Source organism: Chroicocephalus ridibundus, chromosome 8 (assembly GCF_963924245.1).
Source record: "Chroicocephalus ridibundus chromosome 8, bChrRid1.1, whole genome shotgun sequence".
Taxonomy (NCBI): domain Eukaryota; kingdom Metazoa; phylum Chordata; class Aves; order Charadriiformes; family Laridae; genus Chroicocephalus; species Chroicocephalus ridibundus.
The window spans coordinates 2,320,544-2,343,739 of NC_086291.1; the positions used below are offsets into that span (position 1 = coordinate 2,320,544).

The 23,196-nt window shown below is 43.1% G+C and overlaps 1 protein-coding gene across 1 annotated transcript in view; it reads right to left on the reverse strand.

Moving 5' to 3' along the window:
* Positions 1 to 23,044, reverse strand: part of PDE4B (phosphodiesterase 4B) — a 219,516-nt gene extending 196,472 nt beyond the window's left edge. Inside the window, exon 1 of the mRNA XM_063342708.1 lies at positions 22,825 to 23,044. The gene's annotated coding sequence lies outside the window, so the exon portion shown is untranslated. The remainder of the gene's footprint in view (positions 1 to 22,824) is intronic.
* Between the last annotated feature and the right edge of the window lie 152 nt (positions 23,045 to 23,196).

The window sequence follows — 23,196 nt, forward strand, 5'->3', positions numbered from 1 at the left end:
TGTGTCCAGGAGTCATACCCTATTAGCAGCATAAAATCATACTACAGTATCAGGATAAAAGCCTAGAATAAGTTCAACAATTTTATCGATCTTCAACAATTAGGAGAAACTAAAAAGCCCCGTTACAAAAAGAATGCAGAACTGAGAGCAGACAGCAAATTAGATGATACTGGCCCAGATACCACGCAGGTAAAGAAGACCACGACAGTGGTATGTATGCAGGGACGAGAAATAATAGGGCATGAATATTTGCTGCCAGAAATAAATACATATTCCACTGTAATATGCAGAAAAAAAATCATAGAAAGAACAAAAGAAGGAAGCAGTTGCTGAAGCAGCAGAACTAAGCAGACTACAGATTTGTGCTTAATAAAGTACAAGTCTGAGACGTTCATTACTGCCCGGCTGTGCAGAGTTTGTGATGCCCAACACAAACACGGCGCATCTGCCAGTGGGACTAACAAATGCATCTCCCTCCTGAATACACGTCAGTTCACAATCTGACATAAATAAATAAGTAAATATGCAATAAAGTAAATAAACACACACATAAATAAGCATCCAGGAAAACACCTTTTGGCGAAAAAAAAATAAATCTAAGTGTAAGAGCATCTCCTAAATTCAGCAGAACTTTAGGATCAGAATCGACAGTCGGCGAGGAGACATGGAGAGACGGGCCAGCCTGACTAGCAGATCGTTTCTGTGGAAGCCTGAGTCCTCTTCTACCACAGCTTCCTTTCCTTTATAAATATTTATCAATTCGTCAAAGTAAGTTTAACCAGAACATGAATAATTACAAAAACACATATTCTGTTCAATGTGGACTGCATTTCTGAAGAGCCTAGCAAGAAAATCTGAGACTTCCGTTAGTCATGACTAAATTACTGCTAAAATCTGAGTCATTCTTCTCTTGTGTCTTTACATAAAAGACCTGACACCTGGGATGAACATCTAGGGGAAAAGAAAACCCACCAAAATCACTCCAAAGAGGCTTTCTGGAAAATTTTTCCCATGCACATTTTCTAATTCATGCAATCTTTTGTTACAAGCAAAGAGCTTCTCTCCGCTACCCGAATTCTCCAAAAAGAAACTATCTCCCAGCGGACTGGTTAAATGCAGGTAACAGGGAATGCCTAAAAGCAGCAAGGCTTTGCGTTTGATATTAGACTACAAATAAAAGTACTCTTTCAGTGCTGCAGCTGGGTCTAATCCATTTTGCTGGACTATATCCTAGGTAGGGTATGAGATTTCTTTTCACACCAAGCTGACCTAGTTCCTCCACCTGAAGTTTTTTGCGTGCAGTGACCGTGTTTTTCAAAAGCGACAGTAAACACTCCAGCGATTTCAGAGTGATGAAGCTTTATAGCAAAGGTATGAATTAACAGGGTTCAAAACTGGCAATGGACAGTGGTGAGGATAAAACTACATGGATGCGTGTGATAAAGTCTGGTTTTCCTACACACTTCTTTAAAAATAGCTATTCAACTCATCCAGTATGAAATCCACTATTTAAAGAAATTCCTAAAACGCATCTCAACGTGCAAGTTCTGGTATGATTTAGAATCTAAGACACATTTCACCACGTCGCTGTTTTCCCACACGTTTTTGGCTTCTGCAGGGGCAGGTTTAAAGCCACAGGGTAACATGACAAGCAGATTGACCCCCTCACCCCTAAAGATATTTCCCTCCCCGATGAACTGCAGGCAAGGCAGGGCCAGGAGGATTACATTTTTGCTGCCCATGTGGCGCTCGTTCTTTGGATTAACAAAAGGTTTTGGCAAGCAGAGCTATTTATCCGGCTCCTTTCATACTCTAAATTCATTTCCTCCCACTTTTCAAGAAGGCAAGACACAAAGATTGAGAGATAGCGAAAAACAAAACAAAACTCAGTGAAATTCAGATAATACAGGACATTCTGCAGTTTCGTACCTGTTTCTTCCCAACGGCCAGCAGCGCGGCCGGGGCCGTGACGCACATTACTGGGACAGTGTTTTTCCTAGCAACAAAACGCTGCTCCTTACAGGTTCAGCAGAGCCTGAAGGTAGTCAGAAATAAAAACAGAAACCTGAATGACGAATTAATGGAGAAGCTTCACTAAGGAAAGGGCTGGGATGAAGGAGATTATCCGATCGCACAGATAATTTGTGAGCTGGGATTCAAACATCTTGATTCTCCTTAAAGGTCATCAAAACTTCACAGGGTGAAGTACCTGCTCAGACAGGGTGACAGTCACCAAAAAAAAAGTGATAATCTCAGGTCTAGCTCTCCCAGATGAAACACACGGGCTCTTACTTCAGGCTTGGAAATTGCAGGCGATTCCTTGTAAGAAAAATAAAACCTTTGTGCATTTAACATCAGTCAAAGGCAAGCTGAGGTATCAATGGCAATTGGTACCTGAACAGCGATGGTTTTGTATTTTACCTTAAACAAGACCAGTTCAAAAAGCGAGAGCAATACTTCGTCCTCGGATTGCTAAGAAGGTCAGCTTGCTTACTGGAAAAAAAAGGCAACGGAGGTCATGGCCAACTGGTTGTCCAGCGTGGCAGCAGCACCGCGGGTACCGGAGCTACCCCAGCCATCCACCTACAGCAGCAACAAACCTGCGGGATGTTTACGAGCTGTACGTACGACAAATAAAACTTCAAAGAAACACCGGTCAAATGTTTCTGCAGAATTACATTCCCCTGAAAAATTACTCTCAGGAATTTTACTATTTTACTTTTGCATCACATGCGCATCTTGAGCCACAGAAGAATTAACTGTACCTTTTTCCCTTTCACCAATTTAGGCACTAGGCACTTTTTTTTCCAGTATTGAGCCCTAAACTTTTTGCTCCGTGACTACCGCTATTATGCCACCTCCTTGGACACAGCCTCCCAGAAACACATAACGTAAGAATCTCCCAAACAGCCCTTTTTACTACTTATTTAGAGAGCAAAAAGTTGTTATTTTCAGTGATCTCTTTCCATTTCTTGTGAACAGAAAAAACTCAACTGGTCCGCAGGGCTTCCGGCAGCTCCAAGAAACTCACTCCTCCTCAGAAAACTCAATGCAGTATCATTTTCATAAAATGCTGAGAAGACTTCATAGCACTACACAAAGTAAAAGCAAGGACACCTATTTGTACGAACGCCTGTAACCTACGAAAACAGGCTCAGCAAAGAAGGATTTGCCCTGAGAGTTAAAACTAGCTTTATTTCTTACCCCTGCCATTCCCACATACACTAAGTTTGCTGTAGAAGCGCCGAGGATCTGCCAATAGCAGCCAAGCAGCGAAGTGACCGCTTCGCTTTGTCCTCTTCCAAGGCTGCTTTAAGCTTTCGCACAACTGCCAACCTGTGAATTACAGGCTGGTTGTGCAAACCAAGTCTAAACCACTCTGCTGTTTGTAAGCTGGCAGGCATCTGTGCGATGCGATAAAGTTGCAAATTTATCTACAATATAAATTAAACCAATTCTTTTATTATAAAAAGTGAATGCTAGATGCAGGGTACTCTTTGTGTGTATTTGGGAAAGTTCTGTCAAAGTTGCGCAGGGTCAAAAAAAACCCTTTAAAAACCCCCTCCCTTCCCACGTCACCACTGGGTAAATTATCCATATTAAAACGGTGTCTTAACTTTCATTAGGAGGTTCCTTACTGAGATATCACCAAGGTTAAGCGGATTGCAAAGACTCATCTTTTCTCTGGCAACCTAATCATTAAAGCTGAGAATAACCAAGTCAGTCTATTCCAGAAATTCCAGTAACTCCTTGATTTCCAGCAGAGGGTACAATCAGATTGTGGTTGCTCTTCACTTATTTCAGTTATGATAGGAAAATCAATACTAATTTGAACCTATCATTACATTGCTCGCGGTCATTAGGCCTCTGCAGAACTCCTGTGAAATACAAGCAATATTTTTCACAATTACTGCTGAGAAAACACGACCATATTTTTTTCAGGAAACTTTCAGGCAAATGCTAATAGCCTGGGCAGAAGAAAGAATTGCAGAAAACACTATTTGATTTTCTTTACTATGTTAATGATTTTTAAATCTTATATTTCTATATGTCTACGATTGTGGTCAAATGCAATTAATTTAAAAATCAGTTCTGACAGCAATAAAGAATACAATTTAATAGTGCTACCTACCAGCACATACAGGATTTTCAAGGTAATTACTTAGGAAAGTAAAGCATACTATTAGAAGATGCAATTTATACCTTTCTTGTTCCATGTGCAAATGACTAGCAGAGCCTCCCACTCCTCGGAGTGGAGCTGAACAGCGTTCAGAGAGCAAGGAACAATTATTAATTATGCTTAAAAAAAAATTAAAAAAAAAGGTCAGTTTAAAAATACCACAAAGCCCAGCACCACAGAAAATGCACGCAACGCAAATTCTCCCCCTTTAGATTGGTAAGTTGCTTTTTAAAAAAAGAGACTTCACGTTCCCCATGTGTTTTTATTAGGGAAGGAGCATAATGCACTAAGCCTTGCTGGTCTGCATAGATAACGGAAACGCTGCAGATCAGGCAGGATTAGCATGTGCTGGATGAACTTACTTACTGTGTCACCGCCAGCTAATGCGGCGCTTGCCTCGTGCCACCGATTTATTTCTTACCTTCCTAAACTCCCCCAGATACTGCTCTAGTCCAAGAGGAAAAGTTCTAAAATCTTCAGATCTCTCTTTCTCCTCCAGTTTTTATGGAAAAAAAAACCAAGTTCAAACAGCTTGTAAGAAGGATTTTTTATTTTTTTTTTTTTTTTAAATACTGGAGCCATGCAGCAACCAACACAATGGTCCTAAGCACAGAACTACAGTTGAGCCTACAAATAAAGAGCATACTCAGAACACATCCTTCAGAACTCTTCTAACAGAGGAATATTCCTAACCTTGCCAATTTTTCCCGAAAAAAACTGCTAAAGAATAGTGGGGTAAGATGAAATGCAAAAATCAGAACAGCAAGAGGTCCCTAGAGAACCAAAATAAAGGTAGCTGAGGCCTGCAAAGGAGGAGACCCACAAAAGGAAGAAGAAATCTTAACTGTATGCTGGTTGCACGCCAAGAGGCTGAAGGAGAAAGTCCAAAGCACCTACAAGAAATGTTTGCAGCCCCATGAACAGCAGATCCCTCAAATCCTGCCTGGTAGACAAGAGACAGGCTTAGCTACTGCGTCTTATCACCGCTGCACCCACGCCTTGTACCTGCATCCCGGGGCACAAGCTCCCCGGGGCACAAGCTCCCCGCAGACCGGAGCCAGTGCTGCGGCAGGATCTCTGACCTGCTGCCCAGCTGTGCTTGGCCAACGAGGTCTACAGGCCAGGGGAGAAGTCATAGAATCTTTTCAGTTGGAATAGACCTTTAAGATCATCAAGTCGAACCGTTAACCCAGCACTGCCAAGTTACCACTAAACCATGTCCCTCAGCATGGTGCAGCCGAGGTGAGCTCCTTCTGGCGAGGCCCCATGCAAGAGTCTCGCCACAAACGCTGTTTCCACACTGCTCCAGAAGACTTCCTCCACCCCACGAGGAGCCAGGCACCACCTCAGCCCCTCCTCAGCCCGGCACACGGCCCCCTCTTTTTTTTTTTTCCCCCCCAATTGTACTGTTTAGGCAGGTAAAAATACCATAAAAATTAACAAGAATCTCCCCTGAGTCTCCCACAACCCTTCTTGCTGTTGTGTCTTATTCACAGATGGCTTATAAAGCGGGCGATGAGGGGCTGAAGAAGCACAGTCAGATGCCCAGCAGCATCTTCAAACACGAGAATAAGGCCCTACTCACCGGCTGGGGCCAGAGCTCTCCGTGCTGCGGCACGGTGCGTTTCTGTACCAGGTCGTCACACTCGGGCAGGTCCTGCTCAAAAACACAATTCTGTGGGCCATGAAACACCACCTACAGTTTAATTGCCTGAGGCAAAACCTATTCCACGGCCAATTTAGAGTAAACGCTTTCGCAGCGATAACAGCGAGATCAGGTAACTAGCTTTTCTGACCACGGACACATGCAAAAACTAAATTAAAAGGAAAAACGATGCTCCTTGCCAAGGTGAACAGCTGCTGCCGTTTTTCTCCTGCCCCTCTGTGTCCTCTCTTCACCAGGAAGAAGGATTCTGCAGCTGATAAACTGCATTTTCATAAATTGTGCATCCTAGACTGCTCATAAAAGACAATTGTGTAAGGAGACCAAGGAAGGAGAAAGAAGAGCTTGGGAGAGACCTCTCCGTGCTGTTAAATGAGTACAAAATGAGGTTACTTCTAGGGTAACAGCCTCTAGCCACGCACAATATAGTGTTTCTAACAACACTGCCTGTCTGCAGCATCATTTTTGTTAGTGAAATAGGAAGGATTTATTTTTTTAGAACACAGATTTTGTGCAGCAGTAGCTGCTATTATTCTGTTAAGTAGTACAGGAATAATCATTTCCTGCTCCAGTGCATTGTCTCAAAAATATTATACGACGTACTGGAACATCCCCATCATCTCTCATAAGAAAAACAGCCACATATCAACAGTAAAACGGTTGTCTCAGCATCTCCTACCTAGGTTTTGGATATATTTAACATCGTTACAACACTTTTCACCCACAGACCTCAAAGCGTTTGGCAAGCGTACTCAGCCTTGCGGTAGTGGACACAAATCCACAGAGAAAAATAAGCGAGCGACTCAAAAATCACTTATCAGTCAAAGCAGAGCCAGAAATAAGACGAGAACCAGCTACGCTCACCATTGCACAAGAGCACCCAGGAAAGAGTACACAAGCTGTGTAGGCACAGATTAGAAATGAGAACCTATTTTTAACTCACGTTCTTTGCCTAACTCCCCTATTTACTATTTATCAAAAAACAGTTACATTCTGAGGTTTCAAAAAATAACTTAATCATTCGTTTAGAACTGAGGAAATTCTCTAAATGTAGGATTTGAGGCTTGTCAGGAGAACTCAACTCCATTCCAAAATCCATGCCTAAAAGCATCTGTCATAACACTCTCGCTTTGGAGGACGAACAGTTCATCAAATGGCTCCACTTTTCGGAAAGTCCCATTTTCATACAGAAACAGACAGTAACGAAAAATTAGATTTCACATCTCATTTGCAAAAGCAGAGCATGGCATTCAGAGTATTAAAGAGGACATGACTGCATTAGCTTAGCGTGGTCAACTACAAACCTGATTTATCCCAGTTTTTCTTCCCCACTAGCAACGTCCAGAATGAAATTTCTGTCTGTCCAGCCCATAAAAATATTTAATAAAAAAATTAAGACTAAAGGAAAAACCTTTGGGATTCTTCAAAAGCACAGATGTTTTCTACCAACCACTAGCTAAGCCCACTTCCATAAAAATATTTCACTTCATACATTTTCAAGAGGCATCTATGACAACATTTTTGTATTCTGAAAAACTAATTTATAACACGAGATTTAGAAAAAGCCTGATTTAGAAGAACATTTAAGCTTCCTTATTCCAGGATTTTTCTTTTAGCCCAAGCAGATGTTACTGTTTCTTTATACCACTGCGATTTTTTTTCCTTCAGTATCTGACATTTTGCTTGTTGGGAAAATATTTGCCTTGTTCTAGATTTCAGGCTGAAATGATCAGCAATTCTTTTTTTTTTTTTAAAAATGAAAGAATACTTTAGATCACACTGCAATTTCCTCAGAAATCAAGTGCTATTATGCTAGGTGAAAGTGATAACACCAGCATTTTCCCCAAACTTCTCACTGTAATTTTTTCCCCTAGTTATTTAAAACTCTTCAAACCTCTAATTATGTGGGGTGATACTTCCAACACTCGGTGTCTGCCTCACGCTGCGTACTTTGGAAAGTTTTCATCAAATTCCATCACTTCAAAGAATGCAATTAATGAGGAGCGCGCTCTTCGGTAACCTCTGCTGGCAGAATCTTCAGACTTACCATTTCACAGGGACGAGCTTCGCGTCACGGTTCCTTTGTGCACGTCACCAGGAAAATTGTGGCTCTTCTGCCCAAATTACTCAACTCTGAAGCGGCAAAGGGAATTGCAAAACTGGAAATCGCAAAACACAGGGATGTAAGAGAGTCCCAGGTTGTTCAAAGCATGGTCAGAGGTATCTCAACCTGGTTACACCCAAAGAAAATGACTACTGTTCTGCACACAGTTGGTAATTTTGAGAAATTACAGCAACTGAAAATGGAATCTTGATGTCAGAAGCCAACATTTGTATCTATAGATGCAATACCTGGTGCCGTTTCAATAGTCTCTGCCCTATAAAGCAAGAGATACTAAACTACTGCCAAAGACGAGACTGGTAACTGCAAATAATATTGCTCTTCTAATAAGATTTGAAAATTCGGTGGTAAAAGGCAGTTCCTCACATTTGCAGGAATGAAGCCAAAGAACGTATTTGAAATATTTGCGTTCTTTTTAAAACAGGTGATTCTACTGGCCACAGATGATTATGTACCACCTCATGTATCTTTTTTCCAGAAATAAAATATTTAGGTATTACCAGTACCGCGTTCTTTCAAACCAACCTTACGCTAGGGAGGAAGAATACGATGGTTTTGCTTGTTCCAATGCAAAAAAGTCCAAACAGCAGCATGATGTAGACACGAAATGACCTTTTTATGCCACAAGACGTCAGCCTACAAAATGCTGTAAGTCACCAGAGTGGCCTAACATTTCTGCAAGGTTTCCCATTTTGTTCTTATGATGTGCTTTTACTCAGACAAAAAACGCGCTCCTCTCCCTCTGGAAGACTTAGGGCTACTCGCACGTTTCCTTTCATTTCTATAAATTGCTGTACGAAAATAAAGGTAAGGATTTGCAAAGACGGATAGCAGATTAAGAGGCTACACAGCTTACTACGGCCCTACCGAATCATTAAATTACCACCCAGCTACATGAATCCCCAATGCATAAACAGCACAGAGGAGTTTTAAAATTCTCATCTTGCAGGATTACCTTACTGAAAAGCTAAAGGGCACCCGTGTTCCTGTAGTAAAACAGCAGTATTAAATTACTAGATGGATTTTACAGCAGGGATTACTCACCCTGCAACATTTAAAGCAACATATCAATGTCTTTCTTACAGATTGGAGAATAAAATTATGTGTATAAAAAAAGTATCAGCTTTTCACCTTGTTTTCATCACCCCAGTAGTGAGATCAAAGAATCCCACGTTACAAAAGTAATGGAGCATTTCCCTGGGATCTTTAGTGCAACCATGTACTCACCTGCAACTTTTGTACAGTTAAATATACGTGCATTTATCTTCTACAAATATAATAAACATTTCTATTGACTAAACGCAGCCTGATTACTGCTAACCTTAATTGTTGATAGACAAAATATTAAGTTTGGATCAGAAATTAAACACTTAGATACCCTTATACTTCATCAGAAATGAATGTCCACCTACAGCACGTGAATCGCACATGAGCCCACGGTAACGGCAGCACTAGGGCAGCTGGTGAATCAGGTCAAACACAGACCGAGAAGCCTACACAGGTTGTCCAACACAGTCAGGCTCTTACAGGTGTATTTTTTTATATTTTTTTTTAAGTAAATCCAAATTCTTACATAAAACTGACAAGCCTTTTTACTAGTCTTTTTTAACTGAACAAGACGCAATAAATCTCTATATATTGCCTAGATACTTTAAGATTGCCATGGACCATTACACTAGTAAATTACTCCGAGGTTTAGAGCTTGTCGTTATGCAATAAATTGCTCACCAAAACCTTCATTGTTCCTAAGGCAGAAATTACACGCAGTCATGGGAATTACAGTATGAAACAACAAGCCTTTGCTATTTCAAAGGTTTATTATCAATTCTGGATGCAGAATTACATACTCAGAACCAACCAGATCACAACGGCAAAAACCATCTTCACACCTTTTTCTGCACTCTGTTCTTCAGACATCCACGCTGTTACCTGACATTAACACTTGCAGAAAAGGCACATAAACGTTTATGTACTGTTCTGGTAGCAGCTGCATCCTGAGAAAACACCGAGTGCAAACAATGGAAGTACACAGATAGGCAAATAAAACAATCCTTTCCCACATTCACTCTACACAAGTATTTTTTAACAAGGGCAACGAAAGTAACGTACTTCCTTTTACATCCATGAGAAGATCCCAAGTAAGCTACAGAAAACAAATTCCTTTTTTCTTTTTTCCTTCTTTTTTTTTTTTTTTTTTTTGGAAACCTCCACAGACATCCTGCTTCCAGGGGACCTCCAGAAACAAGGTGGTGCTACTCTGCAGGACACAAGAACTCACAAATTCCTTGTTACCCGTTATGAGAGAGCTACCACTTATTTTGGGCGAGTTTTGCCAATTTTCTTCAAGAATCACCAGACATCCTGCAGAGACAAGCATTAATCGTTACGCAGATATACCGAGGAAAAGCACATGCTTTTTTTTCGGCAGATAGGGTAGATAGAATAAACTCGTCCTTCCCGCTGACAAATACGCTCAGGATCTGGTGAGAGCCTTAACTGTGCATCGTGCCTCCAGCAGAGCTTCCCGGGGCACGGGCAGAGAGGAGACCAGGGAAAAGGATGCTGCTGGCTCCCCATCCGTGGGCTTTCAGATCCCTTCCCCCAGAGCTGAGTCACTCAGATCATACATTTTAAACCTTAGCTTCCCAGTTACTATAACAACTTAATGGATTTCTTCTTGATGTTATTAATTACGTTCAGTTTAATCTGTTCATACAGGATTTGGGGGGAGGCACTGTATGACAGCTTCTCTTCTCCTTTCAAAAAAGGCTTTTACATTCCTAACTTGCTCCAACACTTAGGTGCTCCCCCCATAAATCCCCTTCCACTGAGATAAGGAAACGCTCATATTCCTTCCTTTGAGAACTCAGAATAGAAGGAAATGCTTTTTTCCTGAAACCAAATAAGATGCCCAAAATAAACCTGCGAAAGATGTATCTCAGCTGTTTTTCTACAGTAAACGCGGTGCACAGAACAGCTTGTAACCTGGCTGAAAGTGGCATTTATAATACATCCCAGAAGAGAAAGACTGAGCACTTTGCAAGCAAAACTACTGAGAGCCCAAGCAAAGAAACAGTCAGAATCTAATTTATTAGGTCTACATTTCACAGCCTCAGGGTACGAAGAGGCAGACCTCTGCTGCTGGAAATGGCAGGAAAAGGCAAGGAACTCGAGGCAAATCCCAAGTTCCAGCAGCAACGCAGTGTGCAGAATTAGCCCCCTTCATTCTCACTTGTCTCGGCTTCGAAGCCGGAGATCAGGCGTGCCACCGCTACCCAAGAGCACAGAAACAGGGGAGAAAAGCGGAGACTTGGCTCCCCTTGGCAGCACCACGGGACGGGGAGGATGGGCAAGTTTCCTCAGCCTGGCCACACGAGGCGGGCAGGGAAGGAGGACGCTCATGCAGGGATGAAACAGCACTGACCTCCTGCCACTTCAGACCCACACAGCGTTTTGTTAACGTAGAAAACCTCCAAACACCAAATCTCCCCCTCTTCCGAAGGCTGGTGGGACCCTGGCAGGCCACAAGATGACTGCCAGCCCTTTTGAGGGCAACGGGCTGGAAAAGACTGAAAATCAGTAAGTCAAGATCTATAGGGGGGTACCTGCAGCATGTCAGCGCTCAATATGTATTCTGTATGTCCATCCAGGGGCAGACATTAGCTGTTGGCTGTTTTCCTTCCTCCAGAGCCTGGAGCCAGGGGAGCCGCCACGCTGCATCCCTGTTGTAGGCAGAGCCATCTCAGCACCCAGCTGAGGGAACCTGGCTCGGGAGACAGCCCGACTGCAGGTCTCTGCGATGGACGTTTTGGCAGATACCCAGAGAGTTAATAAATGAAAATTACAATATCACTTTATACACTTATTTTGGGGGGGGGAAGAAAGAAAAAAAAGAAGTCCTACTTAAAAGGGCCACACCAGAAGTATGGGGACAACTGGATGCAACGGAGAACCCAAAATTCCTACAGCCTGAATGACTCGGGAATGAAGCGTTCCCACTACTTTCTCCATTTAGATTTATCCATTTTAGCTGTAGAGTGCGGAACCACGCTCATCTGCGGAACCATTGCCACACAGCGCTGAGGATAATTTTAACCCCCCAGACATATGGAGAACACTCCTTTCACCCTCCTCTGCAGAAAAAAGGAAAGATGATCTAAGCCTACAGACTTCCAACAGGGAAAAAAATCTTCTCCAGATATTTCAGATCAAAAAAATTCATGGAAACAATAATAATACTTGTTTATATTTACAGCGTAAGAGCACACACTACATTTTAGTCACCTAGTATGCAGTGATAAATACAGGAACACAGGGGGGAATAATTTTATGCTGCTTGCAAAATTTATTTTTTTATTTCAAGCGACTAATTTCTATGAATTTAATTACCCTGATTATAAAGTACAGTTGTTAGACACCTACAAGTACCCTTTTAAAACCTATCATTGTAACTATACTTTTTAAAAACCAATAATGGAAGTGTATGTCTGAAGTAAAAAGCAGCACGAAGCCGCTGCGCGTGCCACGCGACTGCACTTCACCGCATTAACCCAGCTGCAGCTGTTTGCTCCCAAAGACACAGTATCAACAACGGAAGCCAAAATAGGTGTTGTTTCCTGAAAAGCATAAGCTTTCTCCAAGAAAACCTGTTTTATAAAACCACAAAGTAACGGGTGCAAATGTAGAAATAAAAGGAACGTGCTCTGGATTAAGAGCGCTCTGGCACAACGATGGGAATAATTACCAAACGTGTTATGTTTTTACCCTGAAGTACTGGAGATGGGGCTACCGCGGCTCTGGGGAGAAGCAGGGAGACCTTAAGATGGTTTATAACCATCACTTGTGTTTTCCCAAATCCACAGCTAATCTGCAGCCCTGGTGTAGAGGCTTCCATTTCAGTTACCATTTCCTCACTGGTTTTACATGGTTATACTGGAAAGCAAGTGCTGGTGCCTCCCAATATGCAGGTCTCTGATCCATTAGGCAGCCACAAGACCCACCAAATAAAGACGCAATTAGACGTCTCTGCAGAGTAAAATGGAAAAAGCAATAATTACTCCAGGGAGTGCACCATACTGCAGTCTGATCATACAGTCAGTTATGGGAAAGGAGAAGGGCACCTTTTCTCGGGGGCCGCTTGCAAAGGCTTTCCCTGATGCATTCAACCCCAGCACAGAAAAGAGGTTTCCGAAAAGATGAGTGCTACAGGAGGAACATCACTGCCACTACCCCAAGGTGAAGCACACGCATAAGCCATTCCATGGAGAGGAGTTTGGAAGATGTCTCCTACTTTTTCCTTGTTTTATAAATAAAACCATGGCGCTTACAAAAAAAACCCCGCAGCCAGCATCAATTCCTCCTGGTAACAAGAGCAACAAGCAAACTCCACACCAGTAATACCTCGGGTCAAAGAAGAGAAGCAATATTTAATCTAGAAAAATCCATCAAAGATTTCTACTGATGTGCGCAAAATCAATAGGAGTTTGCTCAGGGCTAAGTTACTATTTTTTATTGTAAAGCTTCTCTATTTTTACATGAATCTAAACAAATACCTTATCTTTTGCCTACCAAGAACTTCCCAACTTTTACTAAGCGTAACTGAATTGAGGAATTAATTTCATTATAACTATGTTACGTGCCAGGAGACTTGCACCAGAACAGTACTAGTCTTGTAGAGACTACTAGTCTTGTAGACTAGTACTTGTACAAAGTATTTTTTCCACTGATAGCGGATGATTAAGCAACAGGCAAAGATGCTAAAAAAAATGTATCTTTCTACTTCCTTCTAGCTAGCTACTTGCCTGTGACCTAATTATTTTTCCTTTTTTAAAAAGGCACGTTTTTCTGTGAATATGCCAACAGGCTCCAGAAGAAAACCGACCATTAGGTAAACAAGTATTTATTTTTATAGTTCTTATGCCTGACTTCATTTGAACACTGCCTTGTTCTTGCCTTTCTGAGAAAAGGCATTTAAAGTCTTCAATTTATATTTGAATTGATTCATCAGTGACCCACAAGCAGCTAGAAAACAAATGGTCCTGTGACTCCTCCAAAAATTACAGAAATGGATAAAAAACGAAATGAAAAATGTGAAAAAGCACCCAGGCTCAATTCACCTACGGAACAGGGGAAACGTTGGACACGCGGCAAGTAACAGATCAAACCTTTAACAGTGTAGGCAGGGGATTTCAGGATACCAAAACTTTATGCTTATGCTGAAAGAAATTAAAAGCTCGGAATGGGGGAAGATCACCAGCTTCATAACAGTGCCAGGCTTCTAATCGTCCTGCTTATCCAAGTATTTGTCTTACGTTAATGGTTTTCAGCCAAAGGTCTGTAAGTTACATATATACATAATTCATTAGGAAAGTGCAGTGAAGGACTATAATAGAAGTTTCTGAATGAATTCTAGAAAGGAAATGCAAAACTGAGACAGAGAAAAGAAAGACAGACAGACAAAAGACAAAAAAACCAACTGAGGCATATTCACGTCTCCCAGCGCTGCCTACCTGTGAAAAAACAGTGGGGAATGGTATCCTAAGACCTATTGCAGCAGAATATTAATTGTTATGATAGCAGTAGACCACTTGCCTAGAGCTTCTTGATGATTTGACTCTTTTGAAGTTGTCTCAAGCAAGAATCCATCATGAAATCCTCGGGGTTAGCAGGCAAGGATGGTGCTACACCCCACCTCACCCTCCAGCTCTGTTCTTCTCGCACTGTGCCTCACCACCGAGACTCCCTGGAGAAGCTCCCAGGACCTTCAAGGATGACAATGCTGGGACAGGTTTCCTGGTCTCTTTTGAGGATCCCAAGAAATACACCCAGGATGCCCTGAGAGTTTTCTCTAGCGGGAAGAGGAGCACCTCTGGCAGAAGCGGTGACCTGAATCCAAGCTCTCAAAATCCTGCTTCTAAATGCTCTTTGTCTCCCACCCCAGAATGGCCAGTGTTATTGCAAACCCCAAACACCATTAGCCATTCTCAGATGAAAAATGGAGAATCCTATGCTATTTCAGTGACTATTTTCCAAGCTGATGCCTACAGCGACTGCAAATGCTATACATGGACGCGTTTTCTTCAAGTGGAATGACCAAAATAGGCAGTAGCGGGTTTAGCTCTTGCACCAGACACAGGCACTGTGAGATTTCTGATTAGTATTCCTGAGCACACTGTGCATCCTGAGAATATGATTTTCTTTGAACAGAATCCCATCAAACAGAGCAGCTTCACCCTGAAGGTTTCCATATGTTTTATACTTATTTTCTTCTCAAGAGCTCTTGTAAGGTTGGATCATTTTCTGTTTCTTATTTGGGCTTCTAGTTTCAGAAACGGTTACTACTGAGGATTAATCATTTCGGATTCCTCTCTTCCTGAAGTTCCCGTTTTCACTGTCTATAAGCACTCTTGAAAGTATCCCTGTTGCAAGGGGCTCCACTCCAGATTTATCTTTCACATTTAAAGAGTGCTCTGGCAACTTCAGAAGATTTTTTTGGGTACTGTTTATTCAAGTGGTATGCAATCCATTTCTTCCTTAAGCAATTACTGAATTACAAAAGCATGAATGAAACGAAAATCAATTGCAATAATTTATTCTTCAATCTGAGCATAGTACTCTTCCTTCAACCAATGCTCTGAAGCAGTTTTTCACTCGGTGACCATCTTGCAGGCAGAAAGCGTTCAATCCAACATCAATCTGCGTGACTCAGATGTTAAGCTTTGTTTAGCAACAAGAAGGTTAGAGAAGGTTCTCCCCCATCAAGGGAAATTTCTCCCCTTTTTTCTTTACACTTCATAGTTTACATCCCAAAACTGATTCTTACAGGTCAGTAAGAAAACTCTGAGGCTCCAACAACTCCCAGATTCCTTCTATGCTGCAGACAGTAATTTTATTTGGATTAGTTTCTAGAAGAGACACTGTTGCTCATTTATGTCAGTGGCACCTGAGTTCACTCAGGACCCCAGGCAAAAACAAAAATTAAAATATCATGGTTATCTCTTCTAGCAAAGGAAAGGGCCAACTTCTTGTTTACAAGTTTAGAAACATTGTTATAAAAGAAAAACATCTAAAAGAACACTGAGGAGAAAATTCTGGCATTAAGCTCTCTATCTTTTGCAGCTTCCCTCAGGTGTCTTTGAAAAAAAAAAAAAACAAAACACAAAAACAAAAAACCATAAACGCCTCAGCAGAATATTGTCTCTAAAACGTGGCCAACAGGTTCCTTCTGGGTTTAGGAGAGCAGAGATGACTTACAAAGCCACCCTACGGCATCAGCTTGTTAGCTGCTCCTCACCCTGCCGTTTCCCAGCTCTCTGTAGACTTCAAGACCATATTGTTTCCTTGAATTTATTTTAGATGACCTCTTTTTCCCCGTCTCTCTCTCCCTACCTCTCTACTTGTAGAACAGAGCTCCTGCTCTCTGCGTTCTTCTACAACAGACGCCTTGAATATCTTGTGCAAAATAATTCTTTCATTGCAAACTTCACACCAGCAATCCCTCTCCTAGTTCGTTCAAGTTGAAAAGTATTTGATAAAAAAAAAAAAAGCATTCATTAGCACCTGCTGCCTGGTTACCCTTTTACTCAACCTTTTGTTACCTGTTATGTCTTAACTGTAGTCATTCTAGTTCTGCCGCTGCTCACTAACACTTCATGCTTGGACGGCACACATTTTACCACAAATAGCTGCTGTTCCCTGCAAAATCTGCTGCCTATAATCAGGTCAAAAGTAGGGTATTATCAGCTATGCTGCAAATAATTACAGAGAAAATGAGTATGTATTAACTGTTTAGCAGCTAAGCCAGGTCAGTTTAATGTTCTCAACAGGCAGCCGTTTGCAAGTGAAGTGCATTTCAGCAACTGACATCCAAAGTTTTTCTCAAAAATGCCATCTAACAGTTCGCATCCTCGTACTCCCATTGAACTGTGGCCGAGACCTTCAACATAACGCAAAACTGCTGAGGAGGTTTTCCATCCTCTTCTAGGCAAGAAACAAAGAGAACATCAGCCACCTCAACTTCTCCCATGCATTGCAAAGGATGCTGGGGGCTTCCACTGCTTTTCTGCTATCAGAAACTCATTTAAGATATGATGAAGTACATAATACACTGAAATACTGCTATTTCATCAAATTACCTACAGCCCACAGGAAACAGAACCGCTGCAAGGCTTCTTGGTCAACCAACAGCAAAATCACAGAGGATTTTGAGGAGGAAAGGTCCTCTGAATTAACCAGCATTCCAGTTATAAAGAGAAACTTAAAAAGACTCAATCAGCTTAGTGCTTTCATTTTCAGAGAACAGAATGCAAAGAGAGGGAGAAATATCTCCAAAGAGTAGTAATAAGGTTTCAAAGTTTTCAACGATACAAAAATTCATGAAGCTTGCAGCCCTTTTTGGTCAAGTTCACCCTTCCTGTACATGCCCAGACAGGACATTCCTTGGGCTCTTGCTTCCCCAGGACGGCCTCCACAGCCTGGTTTGAAGGAACCTCTGGTGTCGGGCACAAAAGGCGCTGACACGCTATGTTTAATGTTGGACAGTGAACGTCCCACAGGGGTAGGGCTGCTCTAATTAAATTTTTGATTTGGGTCTCTGAAAGGAACATCTACGTTTATCTCTAGGGCTAAAGCCAGCCAGGCAAGGGACAAATGGCTTGGTTTACTGGAAGGAAGGGTCAGTATGGCTACACCAAGGGTTGGACGGAATCCTTCATGGAGTGAAGGCTCAAAAAACCTTAGAGCTGACTCCAGCTGCTGGGACAGGAAAGCAGTCCCTACATTGCAGGTAGCAAGGGTGACAGCCTAGCAGGAAACATCTAAGCATAGCAAGTTTTAATGGAAACCTGGATCTTAGCTCCAGCTCAGGAAGGCTACTCATCTTCAGAGCCCATCAAAAGACATTTGCCTACTTGGCTCTGGCTATCACAGATTAAGGACCACGATTTAGCATACTTCTTAGTGTGTTTGCTGCTCCCATTTCCAAATCCAAGCTCAGAAACTCAACCCTAGCCCTATCTGTGGCTTTAACCACCATCTAGTCAAGACTTACCCTTCAACACATTTCCCCCTGTTAGTATCAGCCCTCAGTGGCGCTACAGAAAGAAAAAGTCATCAGCCCATAGCTTGCCAATCCCTAACCCTAATTTTAGTCACACTACTACATGTAGCATTTCTACATGTGGAGAAAAACACCTAAGCTCATGACAGACCTCATCCCTTTTCCAGTGGCTTTTTATGTCATGTTGCACTGAACTCTCAGCTACTTCCACCCCACCAAAATCTACAGTAACTTCACATAAACCAACAGTAACTCCATATCACCCACCCACGTCATCCTCAGCCCAAACGCCAAATCCAATCCAGCCTCATTTCACTGTGCCACAGCCCATCATAAACCATTTGTTTGTGCTAGCACCAACTCTTACCCGTCTCTCAACTCTTATAACGATTTAACAGTAAAGATGTTCAGCCCATAAGGTACCAAGCTTTATAATTCTACCCCAGACAAGCTACCTTTTTTTTTTCTCTATAAAACAACTCAGTCTATACAATACTTTTGGTCTACACTGTCCCAATTCCCAGCCTACATTTTCAGTGCCACCAAGACTGTCCTTAATTCTTCCAGGCCCTGAACCTGCACAGACGCCTCCAGATCCTCCGTCTCGGTTTGTCATAGCTTGGGTTCATGGCTATACCATGGCTATACCCCACCAGCAATAAGCAACCCTGGTTGCCCTCAGGGAGATTATCAGTGTCCTACCCACACCTGATAACGTTTCCCCATAATGAGACATCTTCCCTCCCCTCTCCCCGCCTGCTGGCCACCTGTCTGCGGGTGAAAGAGAAGGCATCTGTTGAAAGAAGCAGTCAAATACCACCACATGCACAAAGCGCTACCCGGCCCAAGACATAGCTTTTGGTTCCACTCGTCTCCTCATTCTCCACTGGCAAAAATATACATAACGCTCCTTGCTTGGCTTCCAAAAGGAGAGAATATTCGGGAAAGAGAGATGGATGGAGGGGAGGAAAAAAAATCTCACAAACCACACACACAGAAAACCCACACAGACAGAAAGAGAAGAAGCAAAGACAACCACAGGGGAATTTTCTGGATCTTCTTCCCTTGACTTATTAATAAAATAAACAAAGTGTATTGGTAAATGCACAAACATGAGGAAGTGCCAAACTCAGAGGGCACACACGCACTTACAGAATTACACTTTATAAGCATCTGAATAGCCCCAGATCTAATCCATCATCATCCGCTAATCTATTTTCTCATCACTGACAGTAACGCCAGATGCTTCAACAGAAAGTGCAAGAAATTCCACTGTAGGCAGACGTAGAATAATCTGCTCTCCTAGAAAGTTTCCTCCAAGCCTTATTTCTCAGAGACTGGCTTAAGCTATGAAGGATAAACATTTACATCTTTTCTGCAGCTCTCCAAAATTGTCTTTTTAGTATTTGCACAGTTTTTCACACTTCTGGATATTTCTGTGATTTACAGAAATTATCTTGGATCTAGCCAAGTTCTGTGCATCAAGAACGCCCTGGCAAATAGTCCCTCAGTCTATTTATACATCTAATGAAAAAAAAAAAAATTAACAGTCTTGAATTTTTCAATTTCATTGCATGTGTACTTGTTCTTGTATGTATGATCAGGAAAAAAGTTCTTGATTTACCTACTCTGTACCATTCATCACACTCTCTTAACATATGTTAACCTGAATCAGGGATATACACTTAAACTATTTGAGATGTAATGGCACGTAGGGCTTCCAGACGAACAGAACCGGTGGCATTTTACACTCACAGAACGGCACTAACCGCAAAGAGAAACAGGCCTTTCATGCATGTTTTTAGCAAGGAACGTGATACTATCAATTTGTCCTTTTATTGTACAAACAAGTTTTTGAAGACGAAAAATATTTTCATAATTAAAGAAATTCAGCTAACATGTTTTACCTAAACCAGCTAAGTAACCATTCCTCTGCATTGCCTGAAACCAAAACATTGCAGCAGCAAGAATCTGAAAGTGAGGCTGACAAATTATTTTAATTCTCTAAACTAAGAGAAATACGATGGGGGGGGGATGACACGGAACACCAGAGCATGAGTAGTAACATCAGATTAATATCCTTTTGCTTCAGAAACAATATTTAATGCCTGTAGACACACATTCATTTGCAATAGCCTTCAGGTTTTGGGGAGTTCTTTCACATCGTCATCCGTTCTACGCCTTTCTAATATTTTTTTCCATCTGCTAAGGCTATATTTATCCTACTGCCATAACTGTACAATTTCATTTACTGATGGAACTGATGTAAAGATTTACATGCTTTATTTCCTACATAATAGACATTTAATTTAAACAAATAAAGGTTTCTCTCAACGCACAAGAACTACCCACATCTACACCGGGACAGCTTGGATCACTCCAGGGCAGGGTTGTTTGGGTAAAACAAATCACCCCAACTGGCCCAACCTGTCAGCATTTAAAACTGTCATTTTAGGAAGGATTTTACAAATCTACCCATGGCTACCTATTTCAAATATGGAAATGCAAGGTAGCTGATTGTAATGACTTTTTAAATAAGACTACTGTTCACAGAGACGATTAGTCAGCTAATCTGTTCTAAGCTTCCCGATAGATAAGTCAGACTCTTGAGCAAGGATTTGAATGGTGAATAAGGAGAGGCCTCCGCGTGAGGTGGGCAGAGCCGGGAAGTACGTACAGGGGTGGTTGGGGAAGACCAGGAAGGTCTGGGACACACAGCTGTCAGCGCTGGGCAAACGGAGTGGTTGGTGAATGCCCGGAAAAGCGAGAGGGAAGACGACGAACAAAGCAGGACAACTCTCTGTAGCACCTTCACGGTACTTCACAGCAGCAAGAGAGGCAGCAGCAGAAGGATCTGATGGTTCCGTTCAGCAAGGTCAGACCAACAGGTGTGGGAAATGGTTTGGACAGTGAGATTTTCATCAAATATACAAAGGCACACACTGGTGCAAAAGTAACTGTGAATAAGGAAACTACAGTAACCAGAAGGCACAAAGATCAATGAAGAGTTTTTGCAACCCAGCTAGGAAGAGGAGAGGCTGTATTTGCAGAAGGTAGCGCGCTGTTTACTACCAGAAAATGAGAAAAGGGTCCTACCTATAAATATGGATCAGGATTTGGTATACCACTTATCTCCATGACACACAGTAGGCTTGGCTTGAATTTTTGCACCTGGATGCAAATTCAACCTGAATATGTTTTTGGAAGAAGCAGCCAACAAGGCTGAATCTTACTTCGGGACCATGTTTAAGCATTACAGTAAAAATGGTTTACTGGAATCTAAAATGTCTAAAGATAAGAATAAAGTAAGATATAGGTGTACCTGGAGTACCTCAGCAGGCACATGGCAACATATTAAAATAGATGAAATGACAAGAGAAGCAGATAATTACTATGAATAACCTGCTATATGCAGCCAGTTTAGTGAACAGCGTACTAGAAAAGCACCCTTTGTACTAAAAAGCTTTAGATTCTAGACGACTTGTAAGTCAGAGATTTGTTTACAATCTGGTCACCATCTCTGGAGCCAACAGTGAGGGATGCAGCACGCAAGTGTCTCTCTCAAAGTGGTATAAAAAAGTTCTCTGTTTCATTGGATTTAAAACACGCAAATGCAATTATTCAACTTACTCACTGCTGCTTTGTCTGGACATCAGAATTTCAGAGGAAAAAAACAAAAAGCATTGCACTAATAAGACAACTTACAAATCTATCAGGAATTCTCTCTTTGGTGCAGTTGACCTCTTGGGATATTTTCTACTGCTGAGCACCACAGAAAACAACTCCTTACCTCCGTGGCTACGTTCCACCCTGACAGGCTTCAAGTAAATAGCTGGTTGTCTATCAGAACCGATTTACTGCTCCTCAACCTTCACCTAGGGAGGTGAAGGGAGCACCGCTCTCTGCTCTCCTGCCCGGCACCCCTCGGAGCTGACGTGGAGCTCCGCAGAGGAAACGCTCAACTTACTTCCAGATCCTCTCTAAACTCCCACCAGGCGCCCAAGTGAGAAAAGGAGAATCAGAGGGAAAAAAAAAAAAAAAACAACAAAAAAAAAAACCCACCAAACAACTGACTCAAACCACATGTTAACGAACATGATGCATCGCTGTGATGCCTGGAAGAGAAAATGTCACCAAGAAATTTGTGTTGGGAGGGCTGACCCGAGAAGAAGCGGGAAGGATGAGCGGGTGGTCCAGCCGATGGCTGGCCCCTCGCAGAGGCGGTACCACCGCGGGGGGAACACGACTCCCAGGTGTGCTGCTGCGACAAGACAGCCTTAACCAGCCCAAAATGAGTAATTCTGACAGAAATTTGGAAAAAAAATGGAAGAAAATAATTTAGGGAAAAAAAACCCCACAACATCATTTAAAGTACATCTTCCCTCTTTGGAAAGCCAAACCCCCCCCCCAAATTATTTATTTTGTTTTTAAACTATTAGTTCTTAATGCCATGTGATTCACTACGACAAAACTTACTGAAACCACCGAAACAACCCACAAGTGACGAAGATGTTTTTCTCAACCCAACCTGCTGCGCGCAGGTGGCGATGCCGCGCACCCCCTGCCCGGCCCCGGCCACCCAGCGGCTCCCGGCCGCCCCCCGGGACCCCCCGCCGCCCCGGCCCCGCGGCAGGCCGGCTAACGGACCCCCGGGGGATCCCTCCCTCCCTCGCCGGGGGCTGACGGAGACACGGCCCCGGGCGGCGGCCGGGGGCGGCGAGCGGCGGCCAGGCGCAGCCGGTAGCCCAGCGCCGCTGCCGCCCGGCCCGGAGCGGCGGGCAGGGAGCCGGGGAAGCGCTTACCTTCGCCGGCAGCCTCCGGGAGCTGTGCTGCTCTCCCCGCGGCGGCGCGGTTCCCCCCTCAGCCGCCGCTCTTCAGAGCTCCATGGCTCCGCCGGCTCTCCCCAGCCGGCGCCGGCAATGGCAGCGGGGGGCGAGCAGGGAGCGGCGGCGGCTTAGCGCGGCGGAGCTATCGGGGCCACCACCTGCCAGGGCTGCGCCGGCGGCTGGGCTGGGCTGGGCTGGGCTCGGCTGGGCTGGGCTGCACCCCGCTCCCCTCCCCTCCCTTCCCTTCCCTTCCCCGCGCTGCCGGGCGGGAGCGGCGCCGTCCCCTGTGGGCGCGGGGCGGGCTCGCCTCAGCGCCCCGCTTCCCGTCCGCCGGGCGGGGGCGGCCTG